At 33.7% G+C, this 20,939-nt stretch overlaps 1 protein-coding gene and 1 long non-coding RNA gene across 7 annotated transcripts in view; one reads left to right on the top strand and one right to left on the bottom strand.

Annotated features, from left to right (window-relative positions):
- LOC123673811 (rho guanine nucleotide exchange factor 11) overlaps window positions 1-20,939 on the top strand; it is a 99,888-nt gene that overhangs the window by 41,496 nt on the left and 37,453 nt on the right. The gene's annotated exons all lie outside the window — the stretch shown is intronic.
- LOC123673813 lies at window positions 5,013-17,586 on the bottom strand. The gene is made up of 3 exons (XR_006746547.1): window positions 17,401-17,586; window positions 5,165-5,388; window positions 5,013-5,089 (listed from the first exon to the last, which is right to left on the bottom strand). It is a non-coding gene; the product is annotated as an uncharacterized LOC123673813 (long non-coding RNA).

Genomic DNA, 20,939 nt, shown 5'->3' with positions numbered 1-20,939 from the left:
TAAGTATACCATCAAGGCTTAGCAGATGTCTCGATCATTCTTTCTATAAAATGGAGTTAATTGAAATAAATCTAAACAATAACAGATCTTACTGCCAATATCCAAAGTTCTCCTTCATCTAGATCTATTATTAGAACCGTATCCAATAAATAAACGACCGGTGGAATTATGCTTATTTCGTAACAACGATTTAGTCGAAAATAATATAGTCGTACATTTTTGGAACTAAGGTGATGATGAATTAGAATTTTTGGAATGGTGAAATGAAAAAAAAAACTGCGAAATTTCACCCTATGTTTTATTATTTTTTCCTCTCATAAGGCATATTGAATCATTGAAAAGCGGCTTCTAAAAAAATCTGTTAATGAGTTGGGCATGATGCTCTGAAAAATTCTCCCCTGCGCAATACGTTATTTTCGCTTTTATTATCTCTCTGAAATTCCTATGAGACTATTTATGTATCTGATCGAATACCCATACAAAGTTTCATCAATATTGGACCACTAGAAGTCGATATATTGAACACGGTGTATTTTACGTTTGTGCATTAGCAAAGAGTATTCTACAGGGTGTTTTATCATAAAGAATTAGAGGACCGAAGGAAAAATTTGTATAGCTTTATTCAAGGCACCGTTTGATATTTTTCGATTCTTTTTTCATATTCGTGTTAGATATAAAGAAAATTACAATAGTCAAACATTTCATCAATTTCGGTGAAATGTTTTTTCGCTGTATACATGGAATTTCTTTTTTGTGAAAAACCTTTATTTCACAGAAATTCTTAGGAAATTGAGTTAACCCAGAAAATGAAATTCAATTCGACAACCGAGCAAAAAACCACGAACCACCTTATCTGAATCGAGCACTCAAAAATACTCAGATGTGACCAGAAATCGTAACTCCAAAGTTTACATATAGCTGATCACACTCAATGGAATATTGCTCAAGAATGACGTTGAACATCCTGTATCTCGCTTATGCTCGAAAACGAGGTATACGTAAGGCAAAAATAATTCTTCAGGGAGTCATCTACACGACTATATGTGTTTGTCCAGTTTATGATGAAACACCCTGTATGCACGCAAAATTTTAACTTGTCGGATCTGTTGTCACCTGAAATATTAGCTATTATTTTCGATTTCTACTTTAATTTTCTATATTTCTGATGACTCTTACCATACCAAATTCTCTGGTGAACTTGAAATGGTTATTCTACATATGTGTTTGTTCAGTTTATGATAAAACACCCTGTATATTCGAAAGAGCTTAAATTCATAGGGAACTACATACGACACAATACAAATACTGCCTTGTTAAGATTATAAGGTGCTATGTATGTGCAACTCTTATTGGTTTTAGAAAATGTTGTTTTATATGATTAATGTGCGTCTGAATTGTGCGTCATCATATATTTTCTTATATTGGGATATTTATTGGTTATAAGAAGGGAAATCCACGGCAGAGATGAATATCGTGAAGTTTAAATTCTTACAAAAGTTTTTAGGCATGCCTTATTCTTGCAGTATTCTCGTTTTCATTCAAACGATCTAACCAATCTATCAGAAAATCGAGAAAACGCTCTTATATGATATTCGGGGAATTCCTTCTAATCTAATCAGTTGAGTATGTATGATCAATGCTTACTTTGAAATCTGTTACATACAGATAGGTGAGAACAAGTCATAAATGATAGCGATATTTGTGTCCAAATAACGGATAAGATGTGAAGAAGAAAATTACACATATATTACAGATGGAATGAATGAATTCACGTAATATTTTCCACAAAAAATATTGACTGACTGAGTTATTCTTCACATAATAGATATTATGGTATCATCATATCAGTTAGGGTAATTTACAGAGTAATTGCATGACTGTTCTGTGCGTTATAAAACTTTTTATTATTTTTAAGCGCTCGTTCTCCGAACAGTGCCTTATACTATCGTTACGTTTATTTTTCGAATTTTGAGTCGGAATCTTATCCAATTTCAAGATTTATGCGTTATTGCGTCATCATAGAAAATGCCAGTAAAATATCGAAAGAAAACGCCTAATATTTCCGTAACAACCTATCCAACTAAATTGAAATTCAGTTGATATATGTAAAATAACAACTTGGATGTTCGTGCCAAATTTTAGGATCGTATCATCAAACCCTTAATCTATATAAACTAACTGACAACAATGTTATCATAATGAATCATTCTCATATATATTTATATACTGTCCTGTGGTCCTCAAGGTTACAACAGGCATGAATGAACGAACGCTCAGGAGCTCCTGATGCCAAATCGATGTTTTTTCGAATTTCCTGCTATACAGGGTGTGTCACGGTTGATGGTATCCTGCAAAATTTGGTTTCTTGGGATATCTTTCCTGCTCTTTCGATCTAAAATATTTTCAGCGCTCCGGTGTTGCCACTTATATCAAATACTGCTAACAACTTCGATTTTCAAATAGACTGCCGTAGTCTCTTGATTATTTATGTATTAATCTCTAGCGGTTTTCTAGTAATTGATTACTTCTATATTTGTGCAAAAAATAACTTCAATCGAACATTCATTACTTCGGTAATTGAGGTACTAGAAAGCTGAAATTTCTGGTATGAATTACTAATATCCTGTGTATCATCAACCTAATATCATCAACGTAATAAAATACGTCTCTACTCATACAGGGGTGTTCAAAATTACAGCTTGAATGAGACATAGTAAAATGATAAAAAGTGCGTTTTTTCAAATGCATATCATAACAGCAAATTGAATATAATAAGATGTATAGAAAGAAAATGAAATTTCCTTTCAGATAATGTAAATATCCTATATCTAAATTGAAGTGTTCCTAATTAAATGCCAATTTTCATCCCAATGGCAATTTTGGATGAGTATTGAGGTCTGTTAGTAGGATATCGAGGATAAATTTTTTATTTCTGCAAATATTAGGCCTTAATCAGTTACTTCAGCTGTCAAAAATTCTCAGACGGTCATTTAGAATCCTGATAATGCTGATAGAAGGTTTTAAGAGCATCATCAACCATAAAACACGTATAGCTGTTATACTGCCTCGAATAAAGAGAATCGATGTTACTGCAACAGTCCTGTGTAATATCTCTCAATAATAAACACAATATCAATCAAAAGTACAGCACGTTGCTCTGCGGTTAACTCTTAACCTAGATTTGTGCCAGTCCGTTATTTTTCCTGCTTCTAATTGAACATACCGCAGCGTTCGAGGGGTGGTCATCCTCTTGATCGAACATAATGTCTCTGCCATACTCTTTTCACGATATTGATTCGAGATACGATAATTAACGCTTTGGCCAACATCAATTGGACACAACTCTTTTCCAAACGTTCCTATCACTCATGACATATCATTTTGGCAGAACATTTTCATTGCACAAAAGCTACATAGTAAACAAGGATACTTCGGGATTTCCTCTAAGGAAAAAAAACAATACAAAATTTTTGTACTGAAATTATACAAGGTTCGTTACAGAACTACAAAGCGTTAAAGTTTCAAGAATTGTTTAGTTTTTATTCATAGCTCTTTCAATTTTTTTAGATATCAAGATCCAATTTGAAATATAGGTTTCGTTTTACGGTTTACATCATCCAGTATGCCGAGTGATAATAGCAAGCTACAGCTTTCTTTTTTGTAGTACGCCACTGGTGGATTCTAACAAATGAAATGAATTATCAATTTTCTTCATAAATTTTTTTGCTCCTTGTTGCTCCTGCGATCGTTATCGAGTCAAAGATACAATCATTTTTTGTGATTCGCTACATTTAATTAAAAATTTTAACTGAAAATAGGCTATTATCACAATGAAAACAAAAAACTCTACGTGTTGGGTTTGTGATCTCTTCTTATTTGCTTTTCACAATTTGAGGATTTCAGCTGTAGAGACATATGTAAACAAACTAACCATCTTAGTTGAATATTTCTTGATTGAATATGAAGCGTTCAGTATTCTTGACCATTGATGATGTTGCGTGACATCAAAGAGGTGATATGAGTAGAAGGACAAGAGCTTACATTATGACTCAAGGGACCTGTTCCATGTTTATCTTAGGAATACCGTATAGAAGTGGTTATTGTAATAGTGTTACCTTGGATCTAATTTGTGGATGCGAAAACTGCTTTCAATATTTATGCATGATATAATACACTTTGTTTTTCTTAGATGAAGTAGGATCCTTTCCTAGCTTTATCTATTCACCTGTTTCTAACACTCCCTTCGTTTTCCTTTTACGCGTCTAGGGATCTTGTCTGCTGGAGGAACGGAGAACGTTTGGGATTATATCCCAAGCGTTACAATTTTGGCGAGTATTGTGCAGTATGTATATTGGTTCTGAAAATAAGATTAGAGAATAGAAGTCAAGTATTTTAATTTTATATGTATATTATATTATATTATATGTATATTATAATTTGTGGTTACATCTTAAAGACTTGCAGAGGCTTACCACACTTATTTCTATCAATATTTTCATTTTTTTTCAATTCAGTGTCGTCCGCTCGGCTTCCAACACCGACCCTATATTAGGATTTTTTTAGGTACTAGAAAAACTTAAGGAGGCAGGTTTAGTGTTCGATAAGACTTTTATGGTTAATGATCATTTTGATGATAAGTGTCCTTGTCTCACTACTGTTTCAATTTTCCTCTTTTATGCCAGTTATTGTGTTCATTGGTCCTGTCGCAACTTCTTTTAACTGCTTGTAGAATGAATTCATAATCTTTTAGTGCTGCTTTATTTTTGTAATGTTAGATGATGAAAGAGAATATGAATAAACATGTTTAATGAAGAGTTGAATAATTTGAGAATTATTTTTTTGGGACAGTTTTGATTATGTATTACAGAGTTTTTTCATCTGAAGATTTTTAAGATATTTCTATTGTTATTCAAATATATTACAGATGTGGAAGGAAATTCTCCGAAACAAAAATGCTTTTTGTATTTCCATCTGAATCTCAATAAATTAGTATCAAAAGAATAATTCACCCCCTTACCATTACCCCTGAGGTAACTCCAGTTTTTTTGTGAAATTTGTGGTTTTTGTTGTTCTTCAAATGATCTGGTACCTAGAAAAAAAATAGAGAAAATCTCTATCAATTTTTCTTTCAAATTTACTGTTTATGTTGTAAGAATATACTCACGAAGTGGAAATATAGTAATAAAGCATGTTTATAGTTGATTCTTATTGGTTATTTTCCTTGAGTCGGATCTCACGTACGTTTTTCCCATGTTTTCGATACGGTTTAAAATTAAACATTAAAGGAAGCCGCAGGATAGTAACTGATCCATTTTTAGAAAACCGCATTGCCATGTCTTCGTTCCTATATATTTCGTGGAGAGTATTCCTGTAACAGGCACACTTTTCCTGAAAAAAATACATTCCGTAATGACTCGGCATTACCATAATTACATACAAGCAGGAATTTTGAACTTTGTGTAGTTGGGAAGCACTACACGAGAATACTCGATCGACGTTCATTGAATTTCTTTTTATAACCATACCCTTTCAATTAATTTACATAATAATAATAAGTCATTAATAGCTTATGTTTTCTGTTACTTGCGAGTAATTTGTTAATCAGTTATACCAACATTGGCAGTAAAATATGCAAATGGTATGTAAACTGTTTTATATTAAACATTAATTAGAATTGGATTTAATCAGAACATAGTACAGAGTGGTCCAGATTAAAGTTCAATAAATTTGGAGTCGGTTAGAACAACTCTATTCATGAAAAAAGTTCATAACAACCTTCGTTCTAGAGATACAGGGTGTTCAATTCTGAAAAAAAAATCATTTTTTTACTAATAACTCCAGTATTATTACATTCATTGTTTTAATTTTTGGGTATTGAAGTCTAGATAATGTAATATTTCCTTTAAGGAGTGCGATGATCTACACGTCCGTCTTTTTTTCGATAAAATTATTTCATTTCTGAAATCAACAAAGCTCCACTAAAAAAATGTCTTCTAAATTTTGTCATGGAATGTACCATTTTCGAGTTAATCGAGTACAAAGCAAATACTTTCCACGAAAATCTACAAAAATTAATCTTTCTAATTTTCCCATTAGTGATGAACGAAAGTAAAGGGTGTTTTTTTTAGAACTTTAAATTGCAATAAAACAACGATGGATTATTCGATTGACATGAATTTTATTTGTGGCATCACATTGTATAAATATGATTTCTGGCATATGACCGCCACGGCTGGCTTGGATGTAGTCCAATCTGGACGTCCAATTTTCGATTACTTTTTCCAACATTTGTGGCCGTATATCGGTAATAACACGCCGAATGTTGTCTTCCAAATGGTCAAGGGTTTGTGGCTTATCCGCATAGACCAATGACTTTACATAGCCCCACAGAAAGTAGTCTAGCGGTGTTAAATCACAAGATCTTGGAGGCCAATTCACAGGTCCAAAACTTGAAATTAGGCGGTCACCAAACGTGTCTTTCAATAAATCGATTGTGGCACGAGCTGTGTAACATGTTGCGCCGTCTTGTTGGAACCACAGCTCCTGGACATCATGGTTGTTTAATTCAGGAATGAAAAAGTTATTAATCATGGCTTCATACCGATCACCGTTGACTGTAACGTTCTGGCCATCATCGTTTTTGAAGAAGTACGGTACGGACTAATGATTCCACCAGCCCATAAAGCGCACCAAACAGTCAGTTTTTCTGGATGTAATGGTGTTTCGACATACACTTGAGGATTAGCTTCACTCCAAATGCGGCAGTTTTTTTGTTGACGTAGCCCTTCAACCAGAAGTGCGCTTCATCGCTAATGGACGTAGTGCGCGATACGTATTCCGCACAGAACCATTATTTTCGAAATAAAATTGCACTATTTGCAAGCGTTGTTCAGGCGTGAGTCTATTCATGATGAATTGCCGAACCAAACTGAGAATAAATCACTTGACAGCTGTTAAATCGGTCGCCATCTTGAACAGTAATGCCAACTTAAAGTTATATACCTCGAAAAAAAAACACCCCTTACAAATATTTACGAAGTATATTATAACTGAAAACGTTTTAAACATGTAAAAAATATTAAAAGTTTACTTCTAACGCCGTTTCGAGTTGCATCGAAAAATATTCGGCCTCCTTAGAATTATTGCAAAAAAGTGAGATATATTTTAGAATTGTAACATGTATTTCGCAGGTGAAAAGAGTTAGGTTCTATGTGTGCAGGAAATTGGTTCTTATTTTCATTAGTATTACCTTCCCTATCCGTTACTTTGGGACAACCTGTAACGATAATGTTCTGAATCATTTTATTGAAGCCCTATGTCCGTTCGAAATTTTTCAACAAAATCTGTCGAATAGTTCTCGAAATAAATTATATTTTTGGTTTTCTGAAGATCAAGAAAAAAAATTCGGCGATAAGAGACCAATTCAAAAATCTTTATTACAATTGTTTACCATAGACTATCAATTTTCTAATTAGTTGTTTTTTTGTTTCAGGTGAGTAAATAGTTGAGAGACTTCGGAATTACTAAACAGGTTTGTGATAAACTATATAAATTATATTTAAATGGATTATAAGCGATTTATTTATTTGAAATGGCAGTCATTTCTTGATAATATCTTGAGGACTATTTCAATAAATCACCTTTCTGCTTGAATTTGCTGCAGAAATCCTATAATACATTGATTATGATTGAGATGTGATTATTGAATGCAGGAGGCTTAAAAGCTCTCGAATTTACGTCAGTGCTTTCCTCATCTGTCTAAAACAAAACTTGAATACATTCTAATCCCAAAATTGGCTAACAATCGATAATCAGGAAGGATGCAACTATTGTGCCAACGTGAAATAAACTTCAAGGAACAGACGTCCGGCTGTTATCGATTTATCACCTTGGCTCTGGTTCATCCCTTCTATACCGATGGGGGTGGTTGGCTGTTGTAATATTTGATATTTATAAGACAATGTGTATAGACCGACTAAAAGTCAGAGAGTTGTGTCCCACTGAATCGATTTTGAAACGGTTCACAATGTTCAGAATTTTAAAGTGCAAACCAGGCATCAGACAAATAAAAAAACTGGTTCATTTTTCTGATTTTTTCGTATTTTGTAGAATACGACCTCCCTAACAAGGAACTCTATGGGCCTAACTGAATCATATGACTAGTTGTCAAGACACAGGGTGTCGAAATTTGAAAATGGCATTTCTTTAGAGTAACATTTCTCGTCGGAAAACTTCTTGAATTAAACACTTCTGCGCGACAAGTATTGCCTATCCGTGCATTATTTTAGACTGGCTTTCAATGAAAATTATTGTTAGATACGGAGTGGGTAAAACATTATTCAAAATGAAATTTGTTTATAATTCACCCTATAATTGAAAAAGTCGTCCGTGGCATTTTCCATTTTTTGTCATTACTCTTAGTTCGAGTACACTATTATGATGTCAAACAGTATTGGCTTTGATTTTTGAGATACACAGGGTGATATATTGAGGGGGGCAACCGTTGTAACAAAAGTTGCCAAAAAGTTGTATACAATGAAAATTTCATACAAAGGAAAGAGGGCGTTTACTTATTGTTATTTTGTCATTGTAAAGGGTGTTTTTTTTAGAGCTATAGAACTTTAAATTGCAATAAAACAACTATGGATTATTCGATTGACATGAATTTTATTTATCCGCAAGATAATCTTGTGGCATTACATCTCAAATATGATTTCTGGCATATGACCGCCACGGCTGGCTCGGATGTAGTCGAATCTGGACGTCCAATTTTCGATGACTTTTCCAACATTTGTGGCCGTATATCGGCAATAACACGGCGAATGTTGTCTTCCAAATGGTCAAGGGTTTGTGGCTTATCCGCATAGACCAATGACTTTACATAGCCCCATAGAAAGTAGTCTAGCGGTGTTAAATCACAAGATCTTGGAAGCCAATTCACAGGTCCAAAAGGTGAAATTAGGCGTTCACCAAACGTGTCTTTCAATAAATCGATTGTGGCACGAGCTGTGTGACATGTTGGGCCGTCTTGTTGGAACCACAGCTCCTGGACATCATGGTTGTTCAATTCGGGAATGAAAAAGTTAGTAATCATGACTCTATACCGATCACCATTGACTGTAACGTTCTCGCCATCATCGTTTTTGAAGAAGTACGGACCAATGATTCCACCAGCCCATAAAGTGCACCAAACAATCAGTTTTTCTGGATGTAACGGTGTTTCGACATACACTTGAGGATTAGCTTCACTCCAAATGCGGCACTTTTGTTTGTTGACGTAGCCATTCAACCAGAAGCGCGCTTCATCGCTAAACAAAATAAAATGGACGTAGTTCGCGATACGTATTCCGCACAGAACCATTATTTTCGAAATAAAATTGCACTATTTGCAAGCGTTGTTCAGGCGTGAGTCTATTCGTGATGAATTGCCAAACCAAACTTAGAATAAATCACTTGACAGCTGTTAAATCGGTCGCCATCTTGAACAGTAATGCCAACTTAAAGTTATATACCTCAAAAAAAAAAACACCCGTTACAATGAAAGACTTTGTACAGACTTTGACTCCTTATTGCCATGTTTCATTGCAACTCTTGCTATTGTAACTATTCTACTCTTTCTTTTTTTTTCGGAAGTATATACTATCAAAAAAAAAAGGTCAAGTGTACGACATTGTTATCACTCAACCTTCCCCTTCCCATTTAAGATTCTAGGAGTTGCTCTCATCATGCTAATGTAATGTATCATAGTTGATACAAATTGCTTTAAACCAACCGTATACATTTTTTTTGTGCACTTTTCTGATTTTGCTTGGAAACCGATTTATAAAAGGTAGTACATTTTTAAATTGACACACTGAATGTGTTCGACAACAAGAAACCAAAAATAATGCTTTGGGTATGAATTCCAGCTATCGAAATATTTAGTCATAATTTTGCTTCTAGGAAAATATTTTCATGAAGAATGGATTCTTAATAAATACACAGAATTACGTAAAATCAAGAAAGATAACCACCGACATCTCGACTACGTGTTGTACTACTCTTTGTTGCTAATCACTTGTATAATTAGCCCCTGAAGTTTATCACCTTTTATCTTAGATACCCTGTACCCTCATTCATCTCAGAATCATAGTGCACTTATTTATTGAGTAATCTGTGACTGAAGAATGTGAATTGGATGATCTGATCGTTTCGAATCGAACATTTTTCTACTTAAATTATAATTGAAATTATATCCGATCCCAACAAGTTTCTTGATTACATGTCGTGGGGTGTGGGATCACCTTTATTTTTTATTATCCGTCGATTTCCTCGTCTCCTTGGCCGCTTCGATTCGATCGTATTGTGGATGTCTACTGAATGCTGAAAGCGGCAACGTTGCGCGTCCGGTCGACACCCGTGTTGTAGTTCAGCGTTTTTCAATGAATATTACTTTACCATGACCCTTGCATGATTGCCAGATTGTGAAAATAGTCTGAGTTCGAAAATTTAGTCAATAGTTCACTAACTTTGCCATAATATTTACTTACATTGAAACAGTTATGGGACGATTCCTATTTTGACTTGAAAAATACTGAATTTTGAATCACCCTATATGTACACATCGCAAAAATTAGAGGAACTAACAAAATCTCAACGAAGTTTGTAGTTAATTTTCTCTTGAACCCTTTGACCGATTTTATCAATTATTTTTTTGAATTGTAGCTCGATTTTTCAGGAACTTAACTGTTCACATGCCATCCTCATTTATTTCCTTATTTCCGTTTTTTTTCTGGTATATGCAGGGATGCGAAAAAAAAAAGAAAATTTTAGTTCACGAACACTCAGATGTTGCTTCATCTTTTTTGAACATTTTTATTTATTAGTATATCTCAATTGTGAAAAAAATTACAGATCTTCTTGAACAAGTAATTATTAATGTTTGGAATTACTAAACTGTCAAAGTTAATTTCAATTGATACTCTGAACCAATTGTGTACATAAATACCATGAAAAAGTGAATTGTATTGATCAGTTCAGCTATAATTTTCAATCGATGAACGGAACCATTAATACAATGAAAAGTTGTTGGATCAAGGAACAACTTTCATTAAAGCAATGAAATCCTCATTATCCTCGTTATTACTATGTTCGTTTGTACTTGGTAATAATTAATTACTCTTCATTGAAGTTGTCGGAAGTAGTTGATGTACGACTTTATACATCTAATGAACAAAGTTCTTTTTTCCAATGAATATTTCAAAAAACGAACACCCATAATTAATTTCAGAATCGTGATATTGATGAGAGGGTTTCATAATATCAATGAATAGGGGTATAACTTAAAGAATAAAACTTCATTATATTGGTGAAAAAGTTCATTGTATTAATGAATTCAAGTTGATGATTACCATTTTTCAATATAATGAACAATTTTTTTTTAGTGTACTAGAACCAGTGATGACGCTAGCTTTAAAAAAATAGGGGTGGCCAAGAGGGGGTAGGATTTTTTGGGGGGGGGGGGGGGCAAAGTAAAGCGAATTTAGAGTTCTGCTAATCTTTTAGCCTTAGTATGTAAAATTTTAGGGAGGGCCAGTAAAATTTTGGGGGTGTCACCCTCTAGCGTCGCCACTGACTAGAACCATTCAAAGTACTGTCATTTGTTTCAAAATTGAGATATCGCAATTCCTAAAGAGAAGAAATGATCAGAAAAGATGAGGCAACATCTGAGTGTTCGTAGACATTGGAGGCAACCACAGGGTGTTCTTAATAGAAGATTATTTTTTCATTCTTTTTGTTGTATACCTACAACAAAAAACAAAGTAACTGATGACTGCATTCGAACAGTTATGTTCCCAATGAATCAAAGCTACAATAAAAAAAAATAATTGCTCAAATCGACCAAAGGGTTCATAGAAAATGAACCACAACCTTTGTTGAGATTTTGTGCGTTTCCCTAATTTTGCCGGCGTGTATATGTTACCGGCAAGGTGTATAATTCAGACTTTCTATACAATACCATGGCAATGTATATAATGGTTGGTTCTTCAAGGCAAGTCTGCCGGTGCCGAGAATGTGTGAAATGAAACGATTCAGGTGTGAATTCATTATCTTATCTGAATGGCTATGTACTATTATGTGTTGTAAATTGATTTTGAAATTTATGATTGAATCATTTATTTCTTTTATTTTTTCATTTCCCCTTTTGATGGAGAAGCGAAAAGATTGAGATCATTTGAAATTTTAAATTCGGGCCGTAGAAGCAATTTTCATAAAAGTTTGAGTATTTTTACCGGTAGAATTAGGAACCACTGCATTTCAAAATGTTCATTGAATATTATCGGATTCCATCGATCTACCAGATATCTAACAACTAGAAACAAGTGGGATGTGAATGAGCTCATCGAACTTTAAGTCATCAACGTCTTCCCTCTTCAATGCTATCTTACTTTACACACATTGCCTACTAGCCTATTCTATAGAATGCCTAGGCAATGTAGGCAATAATATTTCATACCTTGCCTGATGATATTTTCTGGCATTCTATACGATGCCTAGGTATTGTATAGAATGCCGTGTTATACACATTGCCGATAAAAACTTGTTATTACATATCAACACCCAAATCTTAACGAATTTTTATCTGAATTGAATATGCAGTTTTGCAATCAACACGAAAAATATTTTCGAACGGCCATATTTACGCGACTATAGACTAACTGAATCGCTGGATTTTCTAGCTTGTTCGAGAGTTATCGTGTTTACGGCCGGACGTTCTCCAATTTGACCATCATCATAGTTGAAACTTATCTTTTGAGGCCATTCCCGGCACAAATTTCGAAAATTATAGAATTTTGATGAAATTATAGAGAGAGCGCTCGACAACGAGCGCTCAAAAAGAAAATATATGTCCGCACGTTGTTCAGTGCTTTTCTCGGTAGATATACCAAAAAGGTTTTCTCACTCAGTAAACTAGAATTCAGGAAATTAACTTTATCATCTGCGGAACATGGAAAAGATTCAAGATGATAACTGCCGCTTCTGAAAAGGAACCACTGAAACCGATGGTTTGTGATTATGACTTGAGTAAAAGCTTGCCTCGTAGATCTTAGAACCAAAAACAAGTAATGGATGTAGAACCTAGGAAGGTAGTGAAGTTTATTAAACTGTTTTCAAAGCCAATATGAGTTTATCGCCTCTGCCAAAATCTAATCTAATCTATAAATTGTTATTATAAATTATATAGAATAGTATATGTAGCATTTTTATTCATGCCTCCAATTATTTTCCAGACTGGAATGATCAAAATATTTTCATTCTCATGTAAGAAATGTACCGGGTTTTTCACCATAATTTGACCCCCCCTTTAACTTTGTGTCTGAAGGAGATACAAAAAAATGTTTCCTACAAAAGTTTCACGAAATCGACTTATGTATTTTAAAATGATTTCACAAAACGAAATATATACAGAGTGGACAACATATTGATTGCAACTTCATTTTTTCAAATGGAACACCCTGTATATTTTTCTATATTTGTCTAGCTCTTTTTCCCCTGAATTCGAAAATATAACATATGTTTGGCCTATCTCTCTTATTCTGAGTACCACAGAGTTTCCAATTCTAAGAACCACCTGGCAAGCTAGGTATTCAGTTTTCAAAGGCTGCGATTATTCAAAATGCCCTTTTTGGAGTTGGCAATGATATATGACATACGTTCGTCATTGAATGAAAATATTCATTGAATATGCACTATAAAGAAGCGGAAAAATTTCAAGTATATTCACTTTATGTGAAGAAAAATAAAAATATGAAACCTACAAGGTGAGAATATATGGAGCTGTATCCAAATCATCGAATTCCAATTTATTTTAGTGAAAAACATATTATTGCCAACGAGATAACTCAAACATGGCATTTTGAGTTATCGCAACCTATCACTTGAAAACTGATTACTGAGCATGCCAGGTGGTTCTTAAAATTTGAAACTCTGTGGTACTCAGAATAAGAGAGATATGCTAAACATATGTTATATATTCGAAATCAGGACAAAAAGAGCTAGTCAAATATAAAAAAATATACAGGGTGTTCCATTTGAAGAAATGAAGTTGCAATCAATATGTTGCACACTCTGTATATATTTCATTTTGTGAAATCATTTTAAAAAACACTAGTCGATTTCGTGAAACTTTTGTAGAAAACATTTTTTTGTACCTCTTTCAGTAACAAAGTTAAAGGGGGGGGTCAAATTATGGTGAAAAACCCGGTACATGTATGAAATATTTATTCCTATATCGTCATTAGGTGATGGATATCGACAATAGTATATTAAGTCAATCTTTGTTTTTTAACAGTCTTTCTTTATATTAGGGTTTTGTTTTTTAAGGGAAATTAGATTGTACAGGACGGAAAAAGAAAACTAGATCTCTTTTTTTGTCATTTAACCAAGCTTTCGAATAGTTATTCTATTCTTCCTCAGGGTTTGCTAAAATGGAAAAACAAACAATTAATACAATCATTTCATACCCAAGTGAACATTTTACATTTTTCAAATTTCTTAATAACTACTTAACACAAAGTGAGATCTCTTCTTTAATTTACTTAAATTCATAAAAATCTCCATAAAATGAAATGAAATAATTTTTAGTTTTCATCTAAGACGTCAATTACTAGTTCATTTGTTCTCAGAACCTATAATTAACCACTCTGTCAGTCCTTTGTCATCTAATTTTTCTTCTTTACTCCTGTTTCTTCTAATTTCCCTTAAAAAACAAAAACCCTTATAGTATATCAAGTATCGAGAACGGTAAGGGCATTTTACCGATCGAAGACAATAGTTTAGAGGAGGTGCGCATCGACGACTCCAATTATTTTCTGAGATTGGTAGTTTTTATCGTTCGTGATATTAATTGCGTTTTTTAAAAGATATAAACAATTTTCACTCAAACTACAAAATAATTATTCAAAAAATTCAAATAGTCATTCGTGGCTCGAGTTAATTCTGTCTAGAAATATAATAGAAGGCGTTGTCTTGGTGATGAAAGCATAGTGATTGTCAAAGTGACAAGAAGTAACTGAATTTACTTATAATATGATTAAAAAATGAGCGATATCGAATCTTCGGAAGAAAATAGTTATTTATAATACAAGTGCAGAAGGCATTGATATTCTTCCACGAGTTCAAAATTAAAAAATGTGCCACGAAGTGGCGAGTTTTGGAATGAACGAGTGGTAGAATGAGCCTTCTGTATGAGTATTATACATTATTTTCTCTAATTCATTGCATTTTCATTGAAATTAATTAAATATTTTCATAAATATATTTCAGTGATTTTTGCATTGAAAAATGTTGGTTGGCAGAACTGATTTCTTTAAGGCAAATTGTTGAATTGACAGATAAAGCCGTGGCGAAAAGTTCGGAGTACCAACATATAATAATAAAATATAACCATGAAAACTGCGTTTCTGATATATTCTCGCACGATTTTGTTCTACAAGATGTGGAAGAATGAACGTAATAACCACAGAATTAGAGGAAGTTAATTCAAAAAGCCTGGGAAATCGGCTGTTGTGCAGTTATTATTAAATGATTTAATTTCAAATTGTTTGTGAATCATTTCAAATTTCAATGAATATTTAGTCATTCTGACTTACCGTACGCTGAACGGTAAGTGATTCACTTACTGCTCTGTTTATCTTAGCGACCAGTTAAAATAATCTACCACGGAAACTAACAAAAGAAAATTAGGCCTCTCTTGAACCATCCCTGTTCAAAAGACCGCGGACAATGTACTTGCGGCAACACCGCCCATGTTTCTTCGCCAGTATCAAAACACAGAGTGGCTCGCGGTTGCAGCTGCTTTACTTTAACCAGTCTCAGTCGTAATATTATGCTGGTCGCTGGAAAGCGCCTTCGTTTTCATTTATAGTGCAATCAGACGTTTTCGGGGTGCCCCTTGTCTCTGACACACGGCGAGAAACTGAGTTCTTCGCAACGGGGGTTATCTTAAAAAATTTTCCGTACAGTTTTTGCGTCTGCCCCGTTCTGGGAATCGGGTTCGGTAATTCGCGGTGAAGTGAGTCACCTTTGTGGAATTCCACATCAGAAGTTATTCACTCTAGCAGTGAGTCTGAAAACGTTGGATACGGGCGATGGGCGTCGAATGACCGATTTGAGGTTATGTAGTGTTTTGGTTCGACTAATTTTTACTTGCAGTGTTTTTTCATCCCAAGTTCAAAGTGTAAGTGTCTCGCTATGGAATCTTCGTTATGGTGTTCTTATCGATTTTCCTTTGTGTGTGTGTGGGGTAGAAATTTTGTCTGTCTGGTGAATACATCGAGGCAGGTGCTCAGCAGGGGTCGTTCCATTATAATCATCCTCGAATTTCCGGATTGTGTTCGATGTGCAACGATGCATTCAGACTTATTGTTCGTGTTTCGTTGTCGAATTTTTCAGTCTATTCAGTTCATCCGTTGAACTTATTTAAATTATCAGAAATTTCGTATTTCAGTTTATTTTTCCGAATTTGACACTTCATTCAATTTACAGTAGATGAAATTTTCACATATTGAAAAACGAAAATTTCGGAATCTTATAACTCAGACCTGATAGAGCAAAATTCTAACTAATACGACTAAATAAATTTCTATTTATTTCCTGAAAAATAAACATAACAGATTCCAGTTTGTCTATCCAGAACAAGCAACTTATCTAATATTCGGTCGATTAGTTTGACCTCCCGCAGTATCTCAAAAAAATTTCAATTAAGATCAATAAAATACCGAGTGGCCATTGGAGATAAAGATAAATCAGCGCCTTTTTCTTCAAATTTATACGTTGGCTGCAGTTTTTATCAAAATTAATGTTTTATTATTATTTGGGCTAAAAAAATGTTGAGGTACAGCCCCATTTCAAAATTTCTTTTTACAATGTTAATGGATGTCGGTTCTCGAAGATCAATTTTCATTGAAAATTTTTCCTAGTATAATTTAATGGTGTTGTTATAGTTAAAACCAAACATAAATAAATTCGATAAAAAGCATATTAAACGTTATTTATTCGATGATAATTCTGTTGAAATGGTTATCCAGTTGATCTAGGTGACGATTGCTGGATTGCCTCTAAAACGGCTAATCTATTTAGAAATATAATAAATAAGAATAAAATTGAAGAAAACCTTCATTAGATAAGATTTAGAAAATTTATCGCACCTTTTTAATATTTTACTAGTCATAGGAAACTGAAGTTTTAACGCTTAGGTATAGAGATTTCAAACCATTGCTTATATTATCTTATTATTAAAGTTATAGTATCAACAATTTTAACACACAAATAGAAACTAACAGATTATTCTAAACAATAGGTATTATACCTTCTTTTCAATTGATATATTGAGTGGGAGTCACAGAAGCGGAAACTTACGTCACTGATTTCCCACCAGTTGCTCTCAATATCAAAATTATGTCTTATCCAGATCAAAACATCTGTGAACGTCAAGTCCAGTGGATCTAGTAGGCCAATGGTTGGGTATCTTCTCCAATAAATCAATTTTTGAGCATCATCAGCTTGGCCCACATCCTGCTGAAAAAGTAGCCTTGAGTTTCATTAGCTGAAATTTATCAACAAGACGTTTAAATTATTGTATTGAAAGTTAAAAAATATTTGTGATATGAGAGTAAGACCGTAATCAGACAATTACTTTATCAATGCTGAAAATGCATGCAACATTGGCATGCTATTCGTATTCGAATACCTGATGTCAGGTATTTCACAAGTAAAAACACTGCACATTTTATGCAATCGTTTCTTATTGAGTTCTTAGTTAGCAGTGAACTATATCCCATGGATAAATATTTTGTACCTTATGAGAACTTCATATACAATAAAATGTTTCAGAATTTTTTACTGTATTTCAATCTTATTACGATTGTGGTTACCCTAGAAGTGGAAATGATTTATTACTTTTTCCTCCTATCTTAGAATATCTAAATCACTGAGGAGCTGCCAGCAAAATGATAATTATTCAGTTAGGTCATATTGACACGATTCAAATTTTGTGTTTCTGTGAGAAATTGATTTTTCACATTATCGAGTTTTTTCTTTTAGACTTAGAAAACTATATTTTTTACACGTTTTAGAGGAATGTCGTTATTGCCATGAAAAAATACATAATTCAGTATAATGAATTCAATTTTAACTTTGAATGACACACTTTTTCCAAAAGAGTAGCAAACGAAGGAATTCATGTATTATGTAATTTTTTTAAAATACAATCCTGTTTTTATTTATTAATTTTTTTTAATGATTACTTTTTGATGAAGAAACTTAGATCAAGCAACTACTACTCACAATGATCAATGAATTGAATGAAAACTTTTTCTCTAGAATATTATTGTCAAAGTATTGGTATGGTTCCAAATGATGTGCTTTTTTTTGTTTATCGAGAAAAGGATTTTGTCTACCTTGTGTGGTATATTGAACACGAGTTATTAAATGGACGTGTCCTACTTGTGGAATATTTGCATATATGCACCATATGCATTGATCCAGTTCTCTAACTGGTTTGATTTTTGTTGGTTCGGTAACTAAACTATTAACTTTCCTTGAATATTTATACTTTACGTAGGTATGCAATTTGCACTCTAATATTGAATGAACAAAGTATCATTGAAATCATTATGAGAGTTTGATGCATTATTTTGTCTAAAAACCGGTTATTATGAGTACCGCACCGATGAATTAATTTTAAACGCCAACTATTTTATAATCGAATTAAAAAAAATAATTTCAACATTTGAAAACAATGTATTCATAGAATGGATGAAGTATTTTGCACTTCAGGGTCCTAGACTTGGTAGTTTTAAGATGTTTTTGAACCTCGGCCTGATATTCATTTTTTCGTTTGATTTTAGGTATAAAGGGTGTGCAAATTTCGATGTTTTACTACAACTTTTAAATCAGAGGAGATACACAAAATCTGATACCCCATTCTCGTTCTCTTCATCTGAGAAACTTATAACAAGAGTATTCATTTTTGGCCACCTTCATTTGTTTTCAAGTTATAAGCAAAATTGGAAAAAATGGCGATATCGAAAAAAAATTATATCTCCGCTAATAAAGATGATAGAGCTCTGAAATTAAAACATTATATAGGCACTTTTGGACGTAGAATTCAGTTGCTGAAACATCTCACACTCTACAGTCACTATTGATAGACATGAATTAGCAATTGGAACCCCAAACCAAAAGCTACACATTGCACAACTGGTTATCTTAATTTTTGCAAGTTCTAATCTTCTAAGAGAGGTACAAATAGAGATCTGGAAGAGTCGTAGTAATACAATAAATCTTCTGTGAGATAGGAAAACAATAGTGTTATATTTAGAATATTTTAACATTAGAATAACGTGCGTTCATTTGAATTCGTGGTCAAGAGTGCTGTGGAGAAATAGAGTTGATTTTCTGTGATTATATGTAGTGCTTAGCTTGTACCATATAGTTCGAAGAATTTGAATAAAATGCATAGAAAGGTTTTCTATGCATCTCAAATTTGAACTTATGTTAGTGATATGATACAAGCTAAGCTCTAATTGTAATCACAGAAAATCCACTCTGGTTTCTCCACAGCACCCTAATTATATAAATTTTAGTGCATGCAGCTTTTGGAAGTTTTTTCATTCCGATTTTAGATTCCACGCATTCCAAATTTAACATTGAAAATATTTATTCGAGAGGGTTAGATTTCTTCGCGAACGCTCTCAAATATTGAAAATATCTTTGAAATATTAAAGTAAACATAGTTTCGAATATTCGTGCAACTCGATGTATTCATCAGACATTACACCATTGAAACTCAAGGAGCTGATAAGTTTAAAACGTATTTTTCAGTGTCTTCAATGGGTTTTACTGGTTGGATGGATCATACATAAATTAACTGACTGTGTATAAAGAGCCCGATGGGTTGTTTATAATTTTTAATACGCATCGATAGTGTTTTAGCACAATCGTACAATGTGGTCGAAACAGGCGGATATGCCTAATAAAACCGTGACATCATCTTTCAAGAACAAGATAACGAACCGGAAGCGAAGAAATTCGAAATCTACTGTTGGCAACGGCGTCGCCCCATCTGTCACAACAGAGGTCAATAATAAACTGAACATACGCTCAGACAACTCGGAAAACAATACGGCCGAAACGAAGCAAAAATCGAAGAAAGACCGTAAGAACTCGTCATGTAAGACTTTACATAACGATTTGAAGCAGAGTTCGTCCAAATCGAAAGAAACCGTAGCACAAAACAACAACAAAAACAAGTCGGAGAAGAAATCTGGGAATAAATGTGTCGATACAAATGTTGTTTTGAGAAACCCTGTACCTTCCAAGGATCTGTCTATGCAAAAAAACGTCAAAGATGACATTATCAAGCGTTTCAGTGACAGCTTCATAGTAGAGAACGGTAGAGACGTTAAGAAACCTTGTGATAGTGTAGATGGTGCAATACCACATTGCGATAAAACCAGGAAAAATAGACGTTTCAGTGACTTGTTCAAAACTTCCAGTAGTTCAATCAGTGGCAGTGTAGAAGACTTCAAGTTGCTTCCGGATAAAGTATTATTGAGGCAGAATTCCGAACTTTACTTGAAAAAAACAGATAAGGACGAAATGGCCAAATGTACACTCAACAAGAACTGCGTAAAAGAAAATCCTAACAACTCCTACCTCAAACGAGTGAAATCCAAGATTTATAAGAGTACCAAACACGATACTCTGAATAACGAGAAGAAGGCCAAGTCCAAGAAGAACATAGATTCGGGGATACCCGAAGAATGCGAGTTGGAACTACGGAAATCCAATAGCTATTTCGACTGTAGACTGTTGAGGCAGACTTCTAATCTCGAGGGAATCTGGTCGTTGAGAAGTCACGGTGATAAAGTCGATGGTGCGAAAACGGTGGACTC

Source organism: Harmonia axyridis, chromosome 2, assembly GCF_914767665.1.
Source record: "Harmonia axyridis chromosome 2, icHarAxyr1.1, whole genome shotgun sequence".
In the NCBI taxonomy this organism is placed as follows: domain Eukaryota; kingdom Metazoa; phylum Arthropoda; class Insecta; order Coleoptera; family Coccinellidae; genus Harmonia; species Harmonia axyridis.
The sequence above is the reverse complement of the archived record's forward strand: the minus strand, read 5'-3'. Positions and strand labels throughout refer to the sequence as shown.